General features: G+C 35.9%; 1 long non-coding RNA gene across 1 annotated transcript; it reads left to right on the top strand.

Moving 5' to 3' along the window:
* Positions 1-9,604: 9,604 nt before the first annotated feature.
* On the top strand, positions 9,605-20,490 carry LOC120305067. The gene is made up of 2 exons (XR_005555904.1): positions 9,605-9,665; positions 19,357-20,490. It is a non-coding gene; the product is annotated as an uncharacterized LOC120305067 (long non-coding RNA).
* Positions 20,491-21,901: the final 1,411 nt, after the last annotated feature.

The following is a 21,901-nucleotide window of genomic DNA, read 5'->3' as shown; positions in this document are numbered from 1 at the left end:
AATTTGGCTTTTTGGTTGAGGTCTAGCATTAAATGTCCAATGTAATAATGGATTTGCCCTTGAATAATAATCACAGATCCATGTCTTGTTGGAAGAACTTATTTGGCAATGAACGATGTTATTTGGAAAAGGCAGTTGTTATTCCTGAACTCATTTGCAATAGATTTGTCTTTGCTATATAAATTGAGGAGTTTCTTGGGTAGAGGCTACCTATCCTGACTTTTCTTCATACAGCAGAAATTAAAGATTTTCCCAGAGAAAGGAATGTACAGCAATGACAGCAGACTTTGGCCATAGCATCAACATTAGCAGAAATATTATACTGTATAAGCTATGCATCTTGCCTTGCCCTTTCTCTATTGAGGTCTTGTTGGAGGTGGGTATTGTCATGCTGAGAATAGAGTCAGTTATAAGCTTGGTTGAAAACCAAAGCAGAAATACTGTCCAGATGGAGCCTTTCATTTATAGCTATTGTCACTCTACCCTGTCATGTTTTTGCTGTTTTGGTGGTAGTTTATTAGAGTAGAATTGGTTGCTTAAAAAAAAAAAAAAAGAGCCGATGGTATAGAAACATTTTCTTACATCATAATTACTGGCAGGCAGTAGACTGTGTAATTAATGTTAGGTAAAGAAGAATATTTTGAATACAATCAATAGTGATTTTCCTTGGTAGTCTTTTTTGCTCTGGAGCAAAGGTCTGACCTTTTAAATGTAATAGAAAAAAATTCAAATGTGCTTGCTTGCTCTCATTTTCTTGTGGGTTTATAGATTTTATTCATGCTTTTTATTAGCTGTACTAATAACTGCATTTTAATCGTTAGTTTTATATAGCTGTGTCCTGTTCCTTTTTTAAATTATATGTCATGGTTTTGCCCAAAAGAAAAAAAAAGGTGATATCTTTAAGAAGAAAACAAAATAACTGAAAGATAGCACAAAAGAGATAGGTGGTTGAGTCCATTGTGAAGAAGAGTCTGTAACTCAGTCCTATGAATCCTCATGTAACAATAATACTCATGGCATTCAGTAGGAAGCTCTTTTAAGTCTGCTGAATTCCAGCCAAGGTTATAAACCATTTGTGTCATTTCTCAGCTATGAAATGCAGTATTGCTATTTTCCCACAATTATTTTTCCCTTTTACCAAAAGTTATTATGCTCAAAATTATGAATAATGAATATGTAATAAAATACAGAAGAATGTTACATAGTGTAAACATCATGATTTAATCATTATATGAAAGCATCGTGTAAAATCACAAATATGAAATTTTAAAAGTAACTGAATGAAATTATTAGACCCGGATTAGTCTCACCCTGTATGAAGAGGCTATAACAGATGACATACAGTAACTGTTGTTGATTGAATAAGAGCAAGAAGCGACCGTATGTCCTGTCAGTTGTGCACTTTTATGATTGTCCCTTTTTGTTATCTTGACAATAGGAAGAATTAAGCAATTGGAAATAAGAATGGTCTGGGAATACCTAGATGTGATTTTATTAAAATAAATAAATAAAATGCTTTGGAATTTGCACAGTTGTGGCAATCTTCTGCTATTTATTAAAGCAGCCAGACACTTTCTTCAGGTTTCTGTGATATCCCGAAAAATGTGGCTATTTTTAAAAACCACTACAATTTATTCTTTATCCTTCAATCCCAGTGAGTGTCCATGTCCAAAGGTAGAATGTTATTTAAGATATTTTTGTATTCTGCTGTTAATAGTAACCTGGGGCAGCAAATATACCTAATACTCCTTCTTCCTATTTCCCCATAACAACACCCTGTCAGATGGGTTGGGCTGAGAGAGAATGGCTGGTCAAAATCACCCAACAAAGTTTGGGTGGGACTAATGGTCTGGTTTCTAGCCTGATGTTCTAACCACTATACCACAGTGCTCTCTGATTCACTTGGAGCTTAGAACTCCCCTATCCTAGTCCAGCTTAGCTGAAGAAGAATACAACACAAGGAGGAGCTAAACATAACTTTGAGATAGTGCACTTCATAGCTTGGAAGACGAAATTGCCAAACTACATTCATTGCTATACTTGGCTTCATGGAAAAATCTGCCTTGGAGGTTCATAAAATTTCAGGAAATTTATGGCATTGTTCATTTTCAGGCATGTAACTGGTATAAGAATCAATTATCGCAAATTAAATGTTTCATAGTTATTATTGGCCCTTATTATAGGTAGAATAATGTAAATATTACTAGGATTTACAGTTGTCAAAAGAAAGCAGAATTATTGGGAAAAAACATTGTGAGACATTCAATGGGTATGTCAGATTGCATCATCCTTAGCTGCTAAATCAGTACTGAATATAATCAGCAATGAATCAAATTCTGAAGTATATATGCAAGCTCGTAGTATTCTAATTTGTGTCACATTTTGTCTGCATTTGCTTAGTGAAGTGCTTCTTCAACTTAAAGTAGTATAAGATTATTTGCAGAAGTCAGATTGTGTATTAGTTCATTCTTGCTTCCTTATTAACATTTTGATTGCAAGATCTGTACAATAAAGAAAACTTCAACAAAATAATGACTGAATAAACTTTAATGGAAAAAAATTCCATCAAAATGCAACTTGGATAAAAGAAAATTAGCTATAGGTCACCCAGATTTCAAGAGTATTTTATATATTGCACAGCAGAAAATATGTTTCCCAAAACGTTCTATTTATACTCACACAGTTATATGGGAAATTTATATGCAATTCCCATGTTTTAGATGGAGCTATTGTATTTACTTCAAAGTGCCAATAATTTTTATTTCGAAGAAATATCCACCAGTTGCAAAAAATTATATATTTAAGAACATTTATATGGCTGCCCAACTTATTCTTATTGACTATGGATGTTTACAAAGATAAAAACCCAATAAAAAAAAAAAAAAAAAAGCAATAACCTCACAGACACACACACACAGCAGTCAAATCAATCAATATAAGACACCTAATGGCTCTATCCCAATCTGGGTTTCCCAGGTCCAGTCTTCAGGGCCTTATGAAAGAGTCATAATGGGGACCAATCTTATGTCTACGGGGAATGATGTTTCATAGGGAAGAAGCTACATGGAGAAGGCCTACTAGATGTACCTCCTTAGGAGAGGAGACCCATAACATTACTGCCTTCCTACTCTAGTGGGTCAGGTAAATGTGACTGGGAAATGACAATCCTTCAAATTACCTGGTCCCAAGCCAGATAGGGCTTTAAAGGTGCCACTTTTAATTGGACCAGGAAGTAAATTGATAGCAATTGCAGCTCCTAAGGGACATATCTGCACATCTAGATGTACACAAAACCAAACAAGATGGGTGTGAGTGACTGTGAGCAGGGATTAGATGGTGGATTGGGTTGAAGCAGGAGATGGGGGAGGAGTAGGAAAAGAGAATTTGGTTACGAGGTAGATTACGGATCTCTATCCTGTTTTGTCCTCTTCTTGGGCAACACCTAGGGGATGGCTTATTGACAGCCCTATCTCTTCGCTGTAAAGGTCTTGCTTTATAGGTACTAGTTACTTTTCCCCTATTTGTTTGTGTCCATTCTTGCCACACCTTCTGGAATAATGAAATCTGTTGAGTGCAGTTCAGAGAATCTGAACATATCTTGTAAAGCATAGTTTAGCTTTTAGCAACTGAATGTCTTCATCTCAACTGCAAGAAATAATGATTGTTGTATGTCCAGTCACTGCAGCACTGCAGCAGTATTCCATGATTAGTCATTGTTTCTTTCTTAGTGTTCTGGGTTCTGAGTAAAACCTATCATTTTCTTAGTTTTGCTACTTTGCATCTCTTTACTAATAACATGTGGAAATGTATTTAATTTTATCCACGTAAAGATGTGCCAATACATTTAACCATGCTACCGTGAAATGAAGACAACTATAACCTAACAAGTCCGGATCTACCAAGTTGGGGAAATAATGGATCATACTTATAGGGATACTGTTTGAACATGTTTATTATAGAAAGAAGTTAACTGTAAGCATTTTTTTTCCATTTAAATCAGTTGGAGTCTTTAAATACCTGATCATGCCCAACCTCATTATGATAACACAGTTAGGTAACTGTACCAGTCAGATCTCTCAGCCCAGCCAACCCCATCTCCTAATAGCATTGGGGAAGAAATGAAGGCCACTTCAAGTTTCAGAATGAAATAGATAAATCTGATGAATAAATAGATAACTACCTAGTTTTCTTGGCATGGTATCCCAGCTGTTTTAGACATTATACTTTAATTAACGTTCAGTAGAAGCAGTAAAAGTAAACAGAAAATAACTATTTTAATCAATAGATGTAAATTGCATAAATTTCAACCTGAGATAATGGTAGAAAATTTATCATTATATTGTAACTTTGTTCCTCTGATAGATGCCAACTTACTAGACCAACATCTGATTATCTTGCTCACTGACAAATTTTTCTGTGTTTTTATGAAAACGTAATTCCAGCAATTTGGTATATGACTGACATAGCTATAAATTATATACATAGGAGCTAATAGTCTTCTAAGATATTTTATGTGTTGTGTTTTCCATTATACAACATGACATAGCAAATCATAATTACTCACATTTCTGAATAGGGTTGTCTACATCAAATATGTATTATTTTTCATATCCATTATGGACAATGACAGTTGCATAGCTCCCAATGCTAGAAAAAGTATTTGTTGTGTCATTCCAGGGACATGAAAGTGATTAGCATTCTTTTTGAAGACCCCAGCAATACAGTCTTTAAAAATCTACTCAAAAGTAACTGCCTCTGAGTTCACTATAAGCTAAGTCACAGGTCGGCAACCTGCGGCTCCGGAGCCGCATGCGGCTCTTTGAGCCTTCCCCTGCGGCTCCCAGCCTCCTCTGCCTTTGCAGAGAGAGACAGAGAGAGGAATTGCGCTTCCCTGCTTCTCTCTCTCTCTCTCTCTCTCTCTCTGTGTGTGTGTGTGTGTTTGTGTTGTGTGTGTGTGTGTGTGTGTGTGTGTGTGTGTGTAAAAAAGAGTGCACTCACAGTGTTCTCCGAGGAGCTGAAAAGCTTACTGGGTGGAGCTCTTCCATTTGCTGCGTCTCTGCAGGAAGCAGGAAGGGCAGGAGAGAGCTAGCTAGCCCAGCTAGGCTGACTCAGGAATTCTGGGAGTTAAAGTCCATAGTCATAAAAGAGACGAGATTGTCTACTCCTTATCTTGTTGGACAACAGCTTGAAGCTTGTCAGGTGAGCAGCAGATAGGAGAGGGGGGGAGAAAGAGAGAGAGAGAAAGAGAGAGAGGGAGAGAGAGAGAGAGAGGAAAGAGAGAGAGAGAGAAAGAAAGAGAGCGGGGGAAGAGGAGTGGCAGGCAGACCAAGGGCAGATAGAGAGGGAGGGAGGGACAGAGACAGAGAGAGAGAGAGAGAGAGAGACCCTTTTGACATCTAAAATGAAGATAACACTGCATATATCCTTTTTTACCTGTGTGTGTATGTGTGTGTGTGTGTGTGTGTGTATACATACATACACACACACACACACACATACATACACACACAAACACACACACACACACACCTATAATAAAGGTAAAAAAGGATATATGCAGTGTTATCTTCATTTTAGATATCAAAATGGTTTTGCAGCTCCCAGTGTTTTGTTTTTGGTGGGAAACGGGTCCAAGTGGCTCTTTGAGTGTTTTGGGTTGCCTACCCCTGAGCTAAGTGTATATAACATGATAGCAATGAATAGCTCATGAGCTGTATGAGATTCTTAGTTACAAAAAGTATTGTCCAGGGACTGTGCTTTCTTTTTCCAACAATCAGTTGATTGAATGGCCAGTGAGGATTAGAATTACTGGGCAAGATGGGCGTGCACACACATACACACACATGCACACATGCACATCATGGGCTCCTCATAGCAAGTAAAGATTCATTATTTCGTCTTTCTCTGTAATAATTCTCAGATCAGAAGACGTGGCTAGGATACTGGTATATTCTCCTCTGACAATTGATATATTCATGTGCAGGGGGTGCACAGATGTATGAATGAACCTTATTTCCAATCAATGTGATTTTCAGGTTCAAAATATTTGCTCCTTTGCAGTGAATACAGTGTAACAATTCCAAAGTTTTCCAGGCACAATTGGCAACTAGGAATACATTACTACATTGCTACAATATTACATTAAAATGATTCTCTCCTGTTATGCAGAACTTATTATTTCCCAATTATTATGAATGATATATCATGCTATAGCAACTGTAACAGTAGTTCATATCTTCAGATTACAACTTTTAGTGGAAAGTGCTTGCTAAGCCAATATATGCCAAGCTCTCCATTTATAGGTTATATGGAACAGTTCACTGGACCTCTCATATATACTGCGCCATTAGTTGAATACATTTGATGATAAGCGTGGGTAAGAGAAATGGCTCCCATTTAAATCTAATTGTAAATACTTCATAAAGTGGCCCGAATTTACCACTCTTCAGCCATAAGTTAACCTATAAGTTGAAAAAGTCCCTTTTATTTTTTCTCTCCTTTTCCAAATTTTGTGAAATGTGCCCTTGGATGTTGCCTAAAATATGCAAAATAGCATGTAACTTGCAAAAATGCATTTGTTAGGAAATATATGAAAATGTGAATGGCAATGATTGGAGTGAATTTGATAAAATGTAGAACTGAACTAAATCAACTTCTGATAGGTTCCCATGTGATTTCAGCCTTTGCCAACATTTTCTCCTTTAAACAATTTTTCCATATTCTTTTTTTCTGTCTTCCTGTTTTCCTCTCTTATCAATTTTCGACTCTCCAACATCACAAATTCCTTTCCAAAGAACCAACCCATATTTCCCACAGTTTTTATCCTGAATGGTTCCCAGATCTTAGTGGAACACTACTTCTATGGAGAATGAAAAGAGATGGCAAGGTAAAGGGGAGAAAATAAAATAAAATCATACAAGCAAACATGGAAAAGTGGAACAAAATGTCCTTTGAAAATAAAGCAGTGTCATATGCCTGAACTTTCAGAAATGATTGTGTGCAATATAAGGTCCTTCACAATGAATTTAGATCCTGTCAACAGAAACAGAAGTACGTAGATGGATCACTCAAGTTGCTTGCATAGTGATTAATTATCAGTGTAAATGGACATATCTTTATTGATGTAATTTTCACATTAGTTCTTTTCTTCCACCATTTTGCTTTTGGATAGCAGATATTAAAGGACAAAACAAGGCAAAGCCCATCCTAGATTGCTTAAAGTAATTTCTAGTATTCCTGCCCTTTGTCAGTGATGGGAAAAAAGTAACTCCCAGTCCCATCAGCATTTATTAATTTCATAGAAACAGTACTCTCTTGTTTATCACTTTAGCAAAATATCATGAGCTAATCTTTTCTATCAGTCAATTCCTGCTTTCCCGTCTAAACTTCCCTCACCAATCCATTTTCCTTTGAAGAAGAAAAATCTGGCTTGTATATATGCTGAGCTTTAATTACCTCATGCCTGATGCTCCCATTTTAAATGATTTATTAATAATCTAGTTCTCCCCAAAGTGAGTTAAAATCAAACCAATTTTTCAAACATTGTTTACAGAATGATTGGAAGAAATAGCTGTACTGATCACCTCATCTTATTGTTGAAATCAGAAAACACTAGCACTTTTTCTGTAACATTTTTAAAGAGATAATCTCTTTTAACCTTGTTAATATTTCCTCTTCCCCTACAGCACTAAATGCAACTTTAGTACCTATCAAATGGTGTATATTATCACATCACCATCCACCAAACCGTTTTTTGTCATCTTTTTTCTTTCTTTCTTTCTTTCTTTCTTTCTTTCTTTCTTTCTTTCTTTCTTTCTTTCTCTTTCTTTCTTTCTTTCTTTCTTTCTTTCTTTCTCTTTCTTTCTTTCTTTCTCTTTCTCTTTCTTTTTTTCTCTCTCTCTCTTTTTTCTTTCTTTCTTTCCTCCCTACCATCTCCTTTATTACAGAACAGTCAAACCTCAAAACTGGCTAAAGAGCCCTCACAAGAACCATAACAAGCACTATAACTCAAACAAAGGAACTGGTGTACGCTGCAGTTGCTATAATCCTGGAGATGCTTAGCTACACAATCAAAAAGTACAGAAATATATACCTATCCTTGAAAATGTGGTTAAAGACTAAGATCAAAATAATTCAGAGAGAGGTTAGTTAACTGATAAAACTACAGAAGATAAGATTCCATACTGAAAAAATGCAAAGACCTGACTCCATCTGACGCCTTAGACACTGCTAAACAAAGGCTGACAGCACTGGCCACCAGGCTAAGAAACAGAGAAACAGAGGCCAAGAAGATAAATGCCTTGTTTCCCCCCCCCCCCACAAAAAAACCCATCCAAAGTGTAATCCCAACTTCTGTGCAACACACAGTAACATCAGAGCCAGAAACTGAACAATGCTGGAAAAACATATGAGAGAAAGAGAAGGCACACTAGTGCAATGTGGCTGCAGGATCCGAGAGCAGACATCAGCAGTCTCCTAGAACAGAAAACAGTCACCATCACAGTAGCACATATCCAATAACAGGTAAGAAACATAAATAGCTGCACAGCACCTGATCCAGACATCATCCATATTTACTAGCTAAAGAAACTAACAACACTGCATGAAAATGTAGCAGTACAGTTGCTAGCAGTAGGCTCCCACTCAGAGTGGTTAACATAAAAGACAGAAGTGATCATGAAAGATTCTTAAAAGGGAATAGCACAATCCAACAGCTTTCCTACAATATGGAAAGTCCTATTAGGCATCATAGCCATCAAGCTACAGAAGCAACAGGGCCAGTACATGAGGATAGCTCAAAAGAGAGGGAATAACCACCAAAGGGTCAAGCCAACAGTTTCATAGATAGAGCAGTCATGCAAAATTCAAGTAATTGAAGTAATACTTAGCCTTTATTTTTAACCCGTGTTCTCAGCAGGGAAAGTTCTGAAATGAAGGAGAGATAGGTAAAGTACCAGATACAGAGTACAGTATGGGCCACTTCTGCCATTCTCGTCCCTCAAGCCTGTATACAGTCTAGCTTTAGACCCTAGAGATCCCAATTGCTATGAAAAAAGAATATCACAATTTTGGCTCATGCCATTTCAAAGTAGTTTGTACTCATGATAGCTTTAAAAATCAAGTGAATTGGGTTATATGTGACATGATAGTGATGATGATGATGATGATAAGATCAGTGCTTGTTTTAGTCTGCTTTATTTTAATGCACTAGTCTTTGTTCATTCAAGTGATTTCTAATGATCTGTGCCTTTTATCTTTGCTTTATTCCATCACTGTAACCTCTTATCTCTTTTAATCATTGCAAATTCCTCACTATCAATGTAGCTGAAGACTCTGGTGTATTGTTTTGTCAATTTTTTTTTATCCTTTGTGGGTTTTAATCTAACTTTACCTCTCCAGTTTTCCTCTGTCTCTCCTTGAGTACCTTGTATATACTTATGATCATTTTCACAGCAGAATATCAACTAGTATAGTACAGTATAGTATACCACTACTATTATCCCACCAGAGTGGACAGTTTATTGTGAGAAAGTTTTGAATCAATAAAACTTTGTGAAGCAATGCAGTCTCCTCACTTTTCTGAGAAAAGCATGTTTCTCCACTTCAGGTACTCCTTTGACACTGGCAGAAGCGGGAGGAGCTACAGTAGAGGACTGCTGTATGAGGTACTGTGTCAAAGCAAATTGTTTACTTCATTATTATTCTTTATTTGATAAGGCATATGGCATTGTTTTTGTAGCAAAAATATACCTTGCACGTTATTACTACCACATACTCTATTGTTAACAGCCAGATGGGCTCTCTTCCTAGCATAAATCTTTCAAAATATGATCTGCATGTGTTATTCTCAGTGCTATTCAGCATCATGTTAAAGTAATCTCTCTTTCTGCTCCAATTATGTGGTAGAAAATGGAGAATACTTTTTTTTTTAGATATGCTGTTTCTTAAATCTCTATTTTCATTTATCTACCCCCATACAGTATCTAACATAAAATTATTTTTTAAAAAAATCCATGCCCTTTATTCATCCTTGCTTCTGTTTTTATATTTCAGTATCTCTCTGAAATGTCTGTTCTTCCAGTCATCCAAAGGTCACCAGATCTTATTGGTTGAACTTGATGCTTAAAGTGCCTTCTAAAGACACCGTCAGCTATTTTATTTATCTCCATCTTTCCTATTTTCTTACTAGCATCAACCCTTTGGTCCTGCGCATCTGCTATAGGTTTATTTCTGTCAAAGAAACTAATCTTTTTATTTCTCTCAAAGAAACTAATCAGTCTCTTGCGGTTGGGAGCATATACTCTTCTCCTTGGTGAATTATTCATTCTCTAGTCAGATTTTCATTAATCTTATCAATGAGTACTCCTTAATCCTTTCTGATTAATTTAAAATCCTAAATAGTTTTACAATGCCTATAGGGGAAAAAAACCTAGTTTATTTATTTATTTTATTTTATTGCCTTGTAGTTTGAGAGGCATTCACTTTTCTCCAAATACTGCCACCAAGTATTAATATGAGAAGCTTTGTACAATGTTAAGTTTTTCAATCAAACATTATAAAAGTAATCAGAAATATGACTTTTCTGAGAACACATCTTCAGAAGATTAAATTGAAGCAGTTGGCATAATAGTATGATTTGACATGCATGAAGATCTCTTATAAATCTAATCTTGCATGACTTGGTTCTCCTTTGTTACCCATATGTCTATTTTTCTCTTGTTCATTTATTATTTTTCATTTGTTATATTAAAATCTGAACTTGGACATTTTCCCCATTCTAGTATTATCTGTCATGACATAAATGATTAAAAGAAAGAATAAGAGGGAGGAGTTGCTGGGATGGTTAAATTCTTCTGATAATTCGTTTTTACAGATTTTTAAGTCTTTATAGAAATAATACTTTTACACAGATGCAAAAAAAATGAAAATCCAAAAGCAAAAAAAAAAATCTACCAAGACATTTTAATAGTGAATAAACAAATTCACGACAAGCTATGATACGGATATGTATTACCTCAAGCACTAGAGATCAAAATAATATTTTTCCATGAGTATACAAAGAATAGGAACATGATAGAACATGATGTTCTAATGCTAGTTAGTAGTAAATAAACAAATCCATGACAAACTCAAATTTTCCATGGTTTTTATATGGCTGTATATTTCCTCCAATACAGAAGCCATAATCTGATTGACTTCCCCCAAGATGGTGTGCTAAGTGGTGGGCAATTCCTTTTCTCCCATCTACAAAAAACTGATTATGCCACCTAAGCTTGTTATTTAGCAACTTATCTTCCTAGATTTGAATGGGAGCACTAGGAATTAGGATGATTCTTGGACAATCATACCCTTCAGAGAAGAGGGATCTTGATGACCGCAAGGAGCAATTTTGATGACCTCTTGTAGGAGCATAATCGGAGGGTTGAGTCTTTTATCATTTTTTTTCCATTCCACTGTTAGTTTTTTTTAAAAAAACACACCTGGGTCTTAATTGCACTTTTAAAACTTTTCTTACTTTTTGATTTATACTTTGATCAACTGGTTGAATGTGGATCTATCTATAACCTTTTGCTGGACTTTTATAACCTTTTTTTCCCTTTTTCATACCATTTGACAACTCTAAACCACTTTCGCTGTAAGGAAGTCAGCGTCAAGAGAACTCACTCTCCAGAGTCCCTTTTTCTTTGTTTTTTTTGTTGAAAACATTTTGCTTCTCAACCAAAAAGTATCCTCAGTTCTTCAAGGAAAAAAAAAGTGCCTTTTGAAAAAGCACCTTTGGGACAACCGTGCCTTGGAGAGAATCTCCATAGACACTGTCCAAAGTGAAAGCTATTTGACTGATTTAAATCTATACTGGATTTTACTATAAGAATTTTGGTTTTATTGATTTTATTTAATTATTAATTAATTAATTCATTTTTAAAAAATTCATTTTTTATTTTGGAAAATTTACCTATACTTGTCTCATACTTCTGGACATTTTGTTATGGTATATCTGTTTTTCTTGTCTTAAAAGGAACAAAAACTGTTTACCTTCACTACAAAAAGAGATAAAGCTTTCAAGGAAGCTTTTGAAAATGCTCTTTATCTTACAAATTTTATTCAAAAACTTTAATAAAAAACTTGATGGGCCAGCAGTGGTTTCAAATCAATCTCTGGATGATACTCCAAGGCAGAGAATAATAATTGGATTAGATTCACAGTCTAATGGACTGGAAGCTGGTCCAATACTGCCAGATGTGGAGAAAAAAGAGCCTGGTCTGAGTATGGCAGTCTTAATGGAAAAATCTGAGAAGGGCATGAATGCAAGAAACTCAGAGAGGATGAAATTGATGAGTGATGGACTAGATTGATTTTGGGGAATGTTTAATCAAACAACAATTGACATGAGTTGCTGTGTTTTTGTCTACAGAGACATTCTGAACAATGGATGCTGCAGAGATATTTCAGCAGAGGTTTATGGTTCAGGGGAATCAGATGAAATTATTGGGAGTGCCAATCCAGACTAATTTGAACCTAATTCATCTGTCTTCTCTTTTGTTGTTGTGGATGATGAGATTGTTTGTTTTCCTTCCCATTTCAAGCATGTTCACTACTAAAACATCTTTAACTACTGAACTGCAAAGTATTATATTTTTAAAAATGATTCAAAGACTTGTTTGGATATATAGAAAATAGCTTTTTAAACAGCTTAATATATTGCATCCAGCTATGATTTCTGAAATTATGAAATTGAATGTATCTGACTTAGCTTAGATTCTACCGAAATAAAAAGGATTTAAATTTAACAGGATTATTGACCGGAAGGGGTCAATAATATGAATACATATTGTCCTCAGAAATAACTATCACAGTAGGCCTTATTACAGGGAAGACAGATTATACTAGTTCTCAAGCTAGATATAGATATATAGAAAATAATGCATTTCATTAAATAGCAATCCTGATATTTCTTGTGGCTGGGAAATAATCATTTTGCAAACATATTGCTTCCTCTGCTTCCATATATAAAACCACTTCCTCCCCCTTTTAGCATTCTGAAGCTTTTAGCTCAATGCAAACAACTTGGCGAGCTGGATTTTTATTCATAAAAGGGTATTACTGGGTTTTCATTTTCCAGGCAGTACTAATGTTATGAAGGTGGACATGTATTTAGAAGGGATATGTTCTGGTATTTTAGGTGTCATCTTTCAAAAATTATTCTAAGATTAAAATTAAACAGGAAAATGAGTCTGAAGCTAGAGTTTTCCAAAGCAAACACAACAAACAAAAAACAAAGCACCTCTGAAGCTTAGAGAAATATTAGCAAAAAATTTCCCTTACAAACTGTATATCTTTTTAAGGGAGAAGGATGGTTCAGAAATGCAATAAATAATAAAATAAATTCCCCTCTTCTGCTTTTAAATAGATCATCAACAAACAAAAAACAAAAACCAGGATCATAAGATAACATTAACCATTTTTTCTTGTACTCTAAACTTTTTCAAATATTTTCACATGAACAGAAGGTGGAGCTATTTCCACACACACTGTGTGTAGTTTCTTCTATGGTGGCCCAACAATTATGTTCATAAGGTATGAATTGTAGTAATTTGAGTCCCCCAGGTCATCTAGCAAATTCCAGAATGGTTATGGATATTCCTGAAGAAAATTGAATTGCATAGTTCTTAAAACATAAAATCTTAAGTACCTAAAGCCTTTTCTATAAATAGAGAAATTGTTATATTAGATTAAAACATACCTACTTTTAAATGAAGTGTCCTTCAGTGAAAGAAAAATAGTGTTTGGTTTCCATGTGTTAAACTGCAATTCATAAAATCAGAAGAATCAGATATTCTTACCCCTAGTTCTATTCCATGTTAGACTTTTGTAGTTTTGTAATCCAACTCTATCCTGAGAAAGATTCCTCATGCTAGCTCTCACTATAAGCAATGCTTACAGGAGCCAGAATTTACAAGTGCTGTGCCACCAGGCCCCAAACCTGTAGCCAGTCCCAAAAGATACTATAGTCAATGGTATCTAAAGCAACTTAGAGGTCAAGAAGAGCAAGAAATGATGCACTATCCTCATCTGTCTCTCACCAAGAATTGACAAGTGCAACCAATGCTGTCTCCATTTCTTAACCAGGCCTGAAACCTGCAAAAGGTCCTGGACCTTTTCAAGCTACCATGCAACCACATTTTCCATCACATTCCTTAGAAAGGGTAGGTGAGAAATTTGATGAAAACTATCTAGGCAGTGGGATCTAATTATAATTTTTGAAAAGGGGGCAGACTAGGACTTTCTTAAAAGGTCCTGGGAATGTCCCATCTTCCAGGGATATGCTTATCTCTGTCTGAATTCATCTAGAGAGCACTGGCCTGGAGGCTTTCACCAGCATTGAGGACCTTATCCACTTCATTAGTCAAACAGGATCAAACTGTTTCCAGATAACTGGGTAAGACTGTTCCCCAGGCATCTCTAATGGACTCTAACTGTTCTCCAACTGTGAACAGATCTGAGTGACTTTATCAGATGTTCCACCAATTCTTAAACATGGTCCTGTAGATGTTGATGCAGAACCTCCTGCCCTAGAGGGGACTGGGTGACCTTGAACAGGACTACCAGGCAACTCACTGCATATACAATAAGAACAAAGATATAATACTGTTTTGTTATTCAGAATGAGAGCATGGCAGGCTCTAACCCATCTTCTGTCATGCCATGTTTTCCTCCAGCAGCACTCTAGGCATCTCTTGGTCCTTTTCAATGTCCTCAACTTCTCTGTGAACCAGATGTGTGTGCCAGGAGCAATGGGTCAGGAGAATACATGTGGTCAAGATCATGTTCTTGGCTGCCCTCTAATCTGAGATTGTGGGCACACCTTCTGCTGGGATGTGCAGCACAGCCCCAAGATATCCCCCAATTCCTTTGGAACCTGTTTGGCTCCACCAGTTGCCCAAAGCAGATTGTTTAAATGGGTCCTGCCTTCCTGTGGAGGGGGTCAGCATAAGAGAATCTCAAGGACACGAGACATGATCTGACCATGACAGAAAGAATAAAGACAAGTCCCCACATTTCATGTTGCCAGTGCTCCAACAAGAAAATTTTACCTGGAGCTATTCCAAGTCAGGCTGTGAATGATCTGAGATAAGCCCATGGCTACTATATGGGCCATAAATTTCTGAGCTTCTTCCATGGCCAACCCCAGAAATGGTGGATTGAAGTCTCCCAGGGTCATAAGTCTGAGGATCTCTACCACTAATCCCGAGATGACCTTCAATAACTCAAGCCCAAAGATTACTGGCAACAGAGAAGCTGGTAGAGTAGCAGCAGTGCCAACTGATGCTGTAAGCCCAGCTTCAGAAACAGTGTCTTATAACCAGAAACTTCAGGAGCATGGTCTCTGAAGGCCAAACAAGATTTCTGGATGACAATTGATATCCCCTTTCCCTGCCCTGAAATCTTGACTGGTGCAAAACTTTAAACCTGACTGTGCACATCTCCAGAAGAATGACTCCCATTTCCAGAGTCAGCTAAATCTCAGTAATGTATGCCAGGTTGGCTTACTTTTCCCCAAGAAGATCACACATGAGAGGAGCCTGGTATTCACTACCAGAGCTGAATACCAGGGCCTTTACGGGTCTTCTATCTAGAGGTTAGCATAAACAATCAAGGATGTCTTCCCCTGTAATTACCCTGCCCTCTGACTCCTCTGACATCTAAAATATCCATGTCCGTCACCACTTGAATATATTGTTCCACCCTAGATCTCCCATGTTGATCATCCCCCTCCATCCCTGATTTCTCTCCTCTAAGAGCCAAGGACTCCGCCATCCTCTATCCAATTACATTCACACCAGCTCCTCTGATGGCATAGATGTGGGAAGAGTGTCCATGTAGCAATTAAGCCCCAGATCTCAGTGCAGCAAAAGCTTTCTCCACCCAATCTTATACACAAAATCATCTCCCCCAAGAGTTGGTTTTTGTCACTAGCCAGCAGAGTATTCTGTGGTGGAGGGTGGCAACATCCAGAACACCATCCACACAAGCCCTTCCAGCTCCCACCCAAAGAACAGGCTTCCAATCACCTCGGGCCACCTATGCTTCTTCAGTGCCAGCACCCCACTATTTCCATAACTTCCAGATAGTTAAAAATAGTTAAAACACAGGTAGGCTGGCATGCAAGCAGCTATAAAGACACTTTCACTTCAGTCTGCCCCTGTTCCTTCCCCCCCCCCGCTCCCCCGGTAATTCAATCACAAATCACAAAACAACACACTGGAAACCATCATGTCTTGTTTCACCCATAGAACATCAAGTTTTACTCCAGTCTCAAACAAAAGACTCTTGAAACAGATTGAAGAAAGAAAGAAAGTTTGGATATTTTGAGGTCAAAAGATGTTGTGCATTCCACATCCTTAGGCCAACTGAAAAACTGTAAAATATTGCTCCAATTTCTTTCAGAATGATGACTGGAGATTGCTTCCCCTACCTATATACACCTTGAGCATATGTGAGGTATAACTGGATTTCAGCAAATGGCTCTTTACTTCATGCAGAATAGCCTATGCATATAAATGAATCAGAGCAGCCTCTCTCCTTTTCTAAAAGGCCAGTGTTCAAGAGACTGGAGGTTGCTCATCTTACTGCATGTTCAGGAGGATGTGTGGAGGTTCAAGCAGACAGAGCTAATGAGTTTTTAAAAGTAGCAGGAAAAGGAGAAACAAAGAATGTCATTGATGTTAGTCAACAGTGCTAGAACAATGAATGTCAATAATGTTGAATGTAAGGGAGTTTTATAAGTGATAATAAACTATTTATATACCTAATGATAATAAACATGTCTGTAAATATAATTTGATACAGACAATAATCTGAATGTAGGTGCTGAATTAAACCATTTTCTGAATTTGCATAACATTCCAAACCATCAGAGTAATTAATCAAAATGAAAACAAACTGACTTTTAAATGAATACTATGTGAATTTGGTCGTTTTTAACCAGCCTGGATGTGCATATCTAATAAGTCCATTTACAGAATGAGTTGGACAACCATTTGCAGGTGAAAACATGCTTTGGTTTCTTTTTCTCTCTTTCAACAGATTGCTGCCTAAATAAAGTATAAATAATTAACTGAATGCAATATGTATTCAGCATATTGGATCCTTTAGAATAAAAGGCATTGTCTGCTTGCAGGTTTTGAGTCAAAGTTTCATTTCTGAGCATAAGAGGCTTTTGAGGCATTGATCTGTGAGAAACAAGGCAGATATAAATTGATCCCTCTCCTTGTTGTTCATTCTCAGGATTTGGTTTACAAAACAAAAAAACAGATCTAGGCATTCCAAACACATCTACTTCATGGACCACTGACTCAGAAAGCATTTGACTGGTGTTACCAGAATATTTGCAGATGATTTTGAGATTTCTTTTCTTCCAGTATCATTCACCTAGGGAGGCAAAGATGAACAGTCCTTGCTGTTTTGATGTATGCTGAATCATATGCCAAGTCTTCATCCATATAGATAAGGATTCAGGAAAATAATTCGTGTGCATTATTTTGCATAATTAATTAATTTGCTTAATTCAAAAGATTCCAAATGTTAAAATCCTAATCACCTATCCATCCTCTTCCCCATCATGGTAGTATCATGAAGTACAATTTGTTAAGAAAGCAATTTTTAAAAATTAGTAAAGTTTGGAATAAAAAAATGATATTGGGAGAAGTTTTAAACATAATTGCAGCATTTCTTAGAGAAAACATGGTAATGTATACAGTAGAAGAAAATACTTGCAGCAGCAATATCCTTCAAATTACAGCCGGTCATTTATGAAAGTTATAATGGCTTGTAAAAGATAATTTACAGTATGTAAAGCACTTTCTACCATCATAAAACACTGTCCCCCTCCATTATCATATGATCATGATCTGTATGTTTTACAACCTGTTTACAGTTATGATCGGTTGCCAAGTATCCATGATTATGTGATTGCTATTTGCAATTTTCTCTGCTACTTTTCCCAGAAAGTCAATGGGAAGCTAGTAGAGAAGGTTGCAAGCTGCTACCACTTGCCAAAAGATTTTTCTTGCCTTCTATGGGGGAGGGAGGGGAGGGGAGGGAGAAAATACATTGGGTTGCAGAAATAAAGTTCAGACTTAATGATCCCTCACTCAACCCAAAATGTGAATTCCCTTGATAAACATCCGCAATTGAATGAAGTGGTCACATGGGCAACTCACTAAATGATTGTTTTACTCAACAACAGATATTCTGGCCTTAATTGTGAGTGTAAGTTCAGGATTACCTGCCATCTGATATGCTGAAACTGTTGCAGACTCAAGGATTGATGGAAAAATGAGAGATCATAAATCTTCAGTCAAATGGATTTTCACATATTACTCAAATATATATAATCCGATCTGAGATTGCAATACATAGGGTGCTTACGTTATAGTGGCCTTTATTATATTTTTCTGTTTTAGTTGCTATGAGTTGTCCAGAGTCATTGGATGGCATAGAAATTTGATAGATAGATAGATAGATAGATAGATAGATAGATAGATAGATAGATAGATAGATAGATAGATAGATAAGCCTAATACAGTAGTGGCAGATATTCATATTGTATATCAGATCATCTCTAAAATCTAAAAATCTAATCAATTGATTGAATCATAAATTAATATATAGATATACAAACACTTCATATTATTTGCTTTAAATCAATGAACAATAGAATGAAAATATTTTATATTTACCACAAAATAAAGAAAAATGGAGCATTCTTTATAGTGGCTTCCTTTTGGACAGAAATTTCAGGTATTTTTTTGCAATGATTTAAGATTTTTGTATATATTTGCATATATTTGATTACATAATGGGTGGATACTAACAAGGGGTCAAAAGAAATTGATCTTGCACACTTCAAATTTTCATCAATCATATTTTATGATCCCAAAATAATTTCTAGTACAAACTGGAAGAGTATTTATTGTCCATTAGTTACACAACAATCTCACCGTTACTACAAGTTGAATTTGGAGGGTTATTAGAAATCTGAAATTCCATAAATTTGAAATCCATAAATCCAGTTTATTTTTTTCTTATTTTCAGGTAAACTAAGAAAAAAAGTTAATAATTATAAAACATTACATTAAATTATTTGTAAGAGTAATTTTATTTGTATATGAAAAATATTTTTTCCTAGTCTTTTTCTCTCCATATCCTTCTGTATAATATAAAATAAATATGAGAAATTTGGCTCATTTCTTAAAACAGATTTGGATCCAGAGCCAAACTGGATATGTTGTGGTTTAAGCTCCTAAAATTCACTGTCTAAATTCTATCCTCCATTCTATGCCCTCCTTTCTACAGAGAAAGAAAAACTTTGAAATATATATTTCAACCCAACATCCAAATTAGAAGAAGGTGCTAAGAATCTCCCGATCCACTAGAAGCATGATAAGCCCAAAACTACGAATTGGTACATGGAATCTGAGAAGCCTATACAAAGCTGGGAAAACACACAACACTATCCAAGAAATGTCCAAATACAATATCTCTATATTGGGAGTGAGTGAAATGCACTGGCCTGAAAATGGAATGTGTAGAATAGGAAATTATATTATCTACTACTCTGGTGAGAATAGCAAACACCATTGAAATGGAGTAGCTATAATTGTAAACAATCGTGTAAATAAATGCATCAAGTCTAAAGACTTCCTGTATCCGATAGAGTGATAATGATCCAAATAAATAGTGCTCCAATAAATATGAATGTTATACAAGTTTACGCTCCCATAGCTGACAGCGATTAGAAGGATTTAGAGAAGTTCCACGAAGATATAAGCAATGTACTGAAAACCCTAAAAAGTAATGATATCACAATACTCATGGGGGACTTCAATGCAAAAGTGGGAGAAGGAAGTGATGCTCCTGTAGTTGAAAATTTTGGCTTAGGAACCAGAAATGGTAGAGGCGACATATTTGTTAGACTTCTGCAAGGAACATAGGCAAAGTGTGATGAATACTTTCTTCAAGTTGCCAAAAAGATGCCTCTACACTTGGAGATCACCAGCAGATACACGAAATAATGTAGTAAGGAACCAAATCGACTATCTTACAATAAACAAAAGATTTAGAAACTCAATAAAATCCGATCATAATCTACTACTTGCTGAAGTCCAGCTGAAACTAAAAAGGATGAAAAACCCAAACCCTGCTAAACCAAGAATCGACAGAGACTTTATCATTAAACATGGAGGTAAGATTAAAGAAGAAGTAGAAAATCATTTAAGGGAAACCAACAACCTGAATGATGATGATGTAGAAGCGAACTGAAATAAATTTAAAAATGCAATAGTAGAGGTAACAAATTCAAAACAGAGAGAGGGGTACCACAAGAAACAACAGTGGATGACAGAGGATATTCTTCATCTGAAAGAAGATCTTATAAAAATTAAAAAAAGAAAAATACAATGAATTCCAGAAAACAATTAGAAGAAAAAATCAACTGGCAAAAGAAAAGTGGTTTGCAAAGAGATGCAAGGAAATAGAAGAGATAGAACGTATACATGATAGTTTCAATTTACACAAAAAAGTGAAAGAAGCAGCAAGCCTCTACAAAAAGAAAACCAACAATTTAGTTGACAGAGAGGGGGAAATTATCTTAGATGAGGATGAAAAACTAAAAAGATGGAAGGAATATATTGAAGAACTTTTTGAGGACACGGGATGATATAGATATGGGAAGTATAACAACTGGACCAAATATAATTATGGAAGAGGTTGAACGTCCAATAAAAATGCAAAAACAAGAAAAGCCACAGGACCTGATGATATACCAGTAGAAATTTTAAAATTGCTGGAAGACAATGGGAAGATTTTTTTACTGCAGCTCTTCAATCAGATATATGAAACAGGAAAGATACCAAATGATTGGCTAAAATCAATCTTTGTGACAATCCCCCCAAAAATAAATGCAAAGAAATGTACCGAAAACAGAACAATAAGCTTAATGAGTTATGTATAAGTTGGGTTGACAAGATCAGAAATGAGGAAGTGATAAGCCACCTGGGAAAGCCAAGGAAAATCATCAAAACAATTAAAAAACAAAAATTAGAATATTTCGGACATGTGATGTGACACCAGAAAAATATGGCATACTCCATTTAATCCTCCAGGGAAAGATTGAAGGCAAATGAGGTCCAGGCAGAAGAAGAACATTATGGCTTCAAAAGCTAAGGGACTGGTTTGGACAAAACTCAGCAGCACTTTTTTGTGCGGCTGCTGATAAAAACAGGATCGCCAACATGATCACCAACATCCGATAATGGATATGGCAGAAGAAGAAGAAGAAGAAGAAGAAGAAGAAGAAGAAGAAGAAGAAGAAGAAGAAGAAGAAGAAGAAGAAGAAGAAGAAGAAGAAGAAGAAGAAGAAGAAGAAGAAGAAGAAGAATAAGAAGAAGAAGAAGAAGAAGAAGAAGAAGAAGAAGAAGAAGAAGAAGAAGAAGAAGAAGAAGAAGAAGAAGAAGAAGAAGAAGAAGAAGAAGAAACTTCTCAATATGTCTCTTTAAAAAAAAATCCACTACCTAGCAATTCCTTCTCTAGCACTTTGAGAGCATAAGTACTCCCCTTGTGCAAAGGAGCAAGTAAGCAGTGATGCTTGTACAATTGCAAGATTAGCTTTTATTATGTCTATAATAAGCTATTAGAATAATACCCTTGATAATAAGATGCATTGTTCTCCTCTGAAATAAAGCAGATTATATAAATTAATTGCTTGGAAAAAATAATTTAACTTATAGTGAACAGAGTTTTTTCTAACAGAAAAAGAAGACATAAACTAATAGAATGAAACCAGAAGTCCTTTGTTTCCTTATCTGTATTACACACATATTATTTTTCTCCTCCAGTTTTG

Source organism: Crotalus tigris, unplaced genomic scaffold, assembly GCF_016545835.1.
Source record: "Crotalus tigris isolate CLP2741 ecotype Arizona unplaced genomic scaffold, ASM1654583v1 scf7180000017666.379230911805:20528666, whole genome shotgun sequence".
In the NCBI taxonomy this organism is placed as follows: Eukaryota; Metazoa; Chordata; class Lepidosauria; order Squamata; family Viperidae; genus Crotalus; species Crotalus tigris.
Note: the sequence above shows the minus strand (reverse complement) of the source record. Positions and strands in the feature narration are given on the sequence as shown.